The sequence below is a fragment of the Pogonomyrmex barbatus genome, unplaced genomic scaffold, assembly GCF_055798465.1.
Source record: "Pogonomyrmex barbatus isolate J1 unplaced genomic scaffold, ASM5579846v1 scaffold1, whole genome shotgun sequence".
Taxonomy (NCBI): Eukaryota; Metazoa; Arthropoda; class Insecta; order Hymenoptera; family Formicidae; genus Pogonomyrmex; species Pogonomyrmex barbatus.
The window spans coordinates 8,893,005-8,897,574 of NW_028297098.1; the positions used below are offsets into that span (position 1 = coordinate 8,893,005).

The 4,570-nt window shown below is 46.2% G+C and overlaps 2 pseudogenes; both read right to left on the reverse strand.

Annotated features, from left to right (window-relative positions):
• Window positions 1-493: 493 nt before the first annotated feature.
• On the reverse strand, window positions 494-2,141 carry LOC105422416 (stromelysin-1-like; annotated as a pseudogene).
• A 185-nt stretch (window positions 2,142-2,326) lies between these two features.
• LOC148938030 (uncharacterized) lies at window positions 2,327-4,012 on the reverse strand (annotated as a pseudogene).
• Between the last annotated feature and the right edge of the window lie 558 nt (window positions 4,013-4,570).

Genomic DNA, 4,570 nt, shown 5'->3' on the forward strand with positions numbered 1-4,570 from the left:
GATGTTTCCAGGCGTAATATCGTCAAATTGTTGATTTTTCCAAAACGCACGGTCATATTTCCAATATCCAACGGGGCTGGAAAGGACGGTTCTCCGTTGATACTCTGCAGATACTTCAAGAGAACGTCTCGTTGCTCGACAAGCTGCCTCCACGTATCGGGTGACATCAAGATCTCCTTGCCATGACTATCTCCCAGAATAATATTCACGCGCGACGAGCGCTCAAGAGTAACACATACATTAAGAAATTTATATCCCGTCTTAGTCAAGGAATATTTTCGTTCTAGAATTCTAACTGAATTATTCGTATAACCGGCGTTACTATGACTCGACGCGACCGATCTGTCATCATCAAGCGTCCTCTTTCTCCTTTTCGCGTCATCGCTCTCATCGACTCGGCACGTCTCGGAATCCTGCGAGCGCTCGATATCGTACATCTTTACGATCGAAGAGATCGGGCAATACTGTTCGTAAACGTTTCGTATTCTTAGCTCTATACACTATGCGAAAACTTCCGTACCTCTTCCTCCTCCCTCTCCTCTTCTAAATCGTCCTCGCTCGAAAACACGTTCCTCATCTGAGCGAGTCTTTTCAAAAGAGCGCGCAATTGCTCTAACAATCCGTCCTTTGGACACACGATACCAAAAATTTCCGAATCAAATTTACCGGCCATAGTTACACTTCTAGTAAATTCGTTATATTTAAAGAACTGTCGTTTAACAAAAAAGTACAGATTACCGTCGATATATCGAACGGCGGACGTTACAGCAGGTAGAATCCCAGGAAATATCGCGTGCAACGAATTATGCCTGACGGCTATCATCGAGCAATCGTCGATCTCGGCCACGATCTCGTCGTTGTAGATCGCGAACGTTCGTCCCGCGTTAGTATTAATCATAGCATTAATTTTCGCATTAGGAGGAAGATTCATATCTCTCAATTTCCTCGGCCAACCCGGTACTAACTCAAAACTCGGATATTCTATCATATAAACCGTATTGTCAACAAATAATACGAGTTGGCCCGAAGGTCGTCGATACGCACCCGCCAAACGCGTAAAATTATCGGGAAGAAAACGCAAATAGTCCGTCAGTAACAACGATCTACCGTAAGATTTTCCGTTTAAATCGACCGACCATAAGTAATGTCGATACGCCACATACATTCTATTTTCTAATACTAATACCGCATCAACGCGTCGCAACGCGCAAAGATCCGCGGAATTCCTCGTATCGCGCGTCGCAATCGTGGTCGTCGCTACGGTCGTCGTAACTGGTCCCGCAATTTCGCTCTTATTTCTTAAACCGTATAAATTCTGAATGACGAGAACATCTGCCTCGCTCAATCGCACGGGAAAGGTCTTAGAGGGAACAAAAGCGTACATTATCGCATCTTTTAAAGGACTGTGATGTAATCCTAATGCGTGACCGATCTCGTGCGTCAACGTATGCAACAGATGAATCGTATCGTCAGGATTAACAGTTAACTTGATGTGCCACTTCTCCGCGTTATCCACGTGCACCTCTGACACTTCTGACGACGGTAAAAAAGCGTGAGCTAACACGTTTCCCGGTCCGTCCAACAACGACGGACATTTCGGCTACCTCGATGCCGAGGATCCACAAACGTGTGAAAACCTTTTCGAAACGATATTATGATATCGGGATTCGTTGAATGACGCGCTCGAACGTCAGCGATGAATTCGCAGCCCACATTTCGAACGCGACTTCGGTGACTCGTAAAACGCTCTCGCTCGCCAGATGAAAATTCCAAGTGAGATGCGTCTTTGCCCATTTCCTCGGAGAATCGTCCAACTCATGTAATATATCTTTGACACCGCATCGCGGTTTACGCATGTGTTCCAATGTAGCTTCATTAAGAACACCATCACCAGGTATACGATAATACTCCTGAAAAAGCGCAATCGCGTGTCTCAGAGCCAACGTCCCGTTATCTGATATCGTTTGCACGTTATCACCATCCAGATATCCGTAGGTTTGCAAAAACCGAATCGTCTCCTCGTCGCTATTGGCAACAGAATCGCCGTTGGCAACGGAATCGCTGTTAGCAACGGAGTCGCGAATCGCCGCGATAACGGCTATCGCGCACGCGATCACGGCGATTCCACGAGCGGGCGTCATCGCGCGAGACAGAAGTCAAATCGACACTGCACGTCGCCGACCAAAATACGCGCGAACCGTTCGATCGATGTTGCCATCGGTCGCAAGAGGGCGAGGTTCGACGCGATGAATCGATTCGAGTCACGAATCAGAAATTAAAATCGCTTCAACTTCTATTCTGTATCACGTGAGATTATTCTCGTCGAACGAATCCAAATATAAGTAGCGCGATTACACACCAACGAATGACGATCTCGCTAAAGATCCCATACGCAATATCAGTCATAATACAAAATAGAGAACAAAAGTACACAATAGAGAACAAAAATAAAAGCATGACAACGATAAAATATAGCAATAGAATAAAAACGAAGAAATAAACAAGAGAATGACTAATCTTCTATCGCCGTTGCGGTCAGACTTCCCGTAGTCACGCGTAGCGAGCGCGAAAAAAATGACGCATCGCACAACATTCACATTTCCAATAAAAATATTATCTTCTTATTAATACTCCTATGATAATTTTCATATTTTACGCACACTTTTACATATAGATTCGTGTACATATTCTTACACATATATTCGTGTATATTCTTATATTCGTGTATATATTTTTATACATATATTCAATTAGTATACATATTAATACCATATATTTTTTACATAGAAATATTAGTACATTTTTTTTTCTTTTACATATACTCGCGCTCTTCGCCACATATCAATACCCTCTGACGATAATTCGCGCGAACGTCACAACGATACATTCTACTCGCTGTCACACTCGACGTTTCTCGCCTCCCCGCGCACTCCGGGTACTTTCCTCAGATCATCGGCGACTCGATCTATCAACTGTCACATCAACTGCTTCTTCCGATCCGACACGGAGTTCAAAAATTGAACTCTCAATTTCGCATACTTCCACCAGTTGCGTTTCTTTTTCTTAACTATATCCTTGACATTGTACACGTACATTCGAACCAATTCGCAATCGATTCCTTTCTCGCCCGGAGATCTCGCCTCGAGCTGTCGTCCACCCTTCATCACATACTGAACGAATCGATCAGCCTCCACCTTATCTCCAGATAGAGACGCAAACAATGCGTCTAAACCACTGCCACAACTCTCATCATTCCCTCTCGTGGTATTCAAACGCGCAAGATATTTCTCATACTCGTCGTCGAGATTCCCTTTCATCGTTTTCAAACGTGCCAGATATTCCCAGTAATCTTTTATCCAGTTCGAAGAAGCCTCCTTCGTTATCTCGATCTCCATAAGCGACGCACGCTCGTCCGGCGTCGCGGAACTCTCGACCAAGCGAACCATATTATCCCCAGGGCAATACGAGTTCCACGGACCCTTTCGACTCCAGATATCAGTAATGATACGTATAGCGTTCCTCATACGCTCAGCCTCGCGTATACGCGCGATCGGCTCCGTTCCTCGATGAATCGGATGTTTAGACAAAAACGCCATCATTAGCCGCAAATTACACGACGTCCAATGCATAGACGTCCACATCGTGCGCATCAACTCAAGCGAGTCGACCGCATCGCTCTCGACTTCCACCGATGTCTCGTTCTCCTCTTCCCGCTCGATCGTAGGCCGTTTCTCACGCCCCATCGTCATTGCGTGTTTCTCCCGTTCCACTATCTTGCGTTCCACCTCTCTCGAAAACTCGAGCGAATCTTCTAAGAACGATATTATCTCCGGATCCTTCAATTGACTCTCCAAAACATTATACTGACTCTCCATCTCGCAAACTACTAACAATATATCGTCGACACTCCTAGTTAAATACTCTCTAAAGTGACGTAAAAAAAAACACGTCAAATCACAAACAGGACGCGCTAAGCCCCGCGGAAAACGCTCGAACGCGAGATACGCCTAATCGCGACGTACAAGACGCGTCTAATCGGAACGTTATGGAAAACAGACAAACCGCAACATCCTGTCAACAACGCGAGTCGCCTCGACGGCGCGCCTAATCGGGACGTTATGGAAAACAGACAAACCGCAACATCCTGTCAACAACGCGAGTCGCCTCGACGGCGCGACTAATCGCGACGTTAGCGCCCAAGGCTACGCGAAAAGCGCTAGACCGCGCGAAAAAAAAATGCTAGGACGACGTAACGCACCCAAAGCTACGCGAGAAAAAAACACTAAGGCGGCGTCGATAACGCGCCCGGGGTTACCTAGCGGGGAAAAAACACTGGGACGCGCCCGAAAAAAAAAACAAACGCTAGGGCGGCGTCGAAAACGCGCCCCGAAACAAACGCTAGAAACAAACGCTAGAAACACACGCTAGAAACATAGGGGGGCGTCGAGAATGCGCCCCGAAACAAACGCTAGAAACAAACGCTAGAAACAAACGCTAGAAACAAACGCTAGAAAAAACGCTAAGGCGGCGTCGAGAACGGAAAACCGAACCGGGGAAACCCCGCGATCGC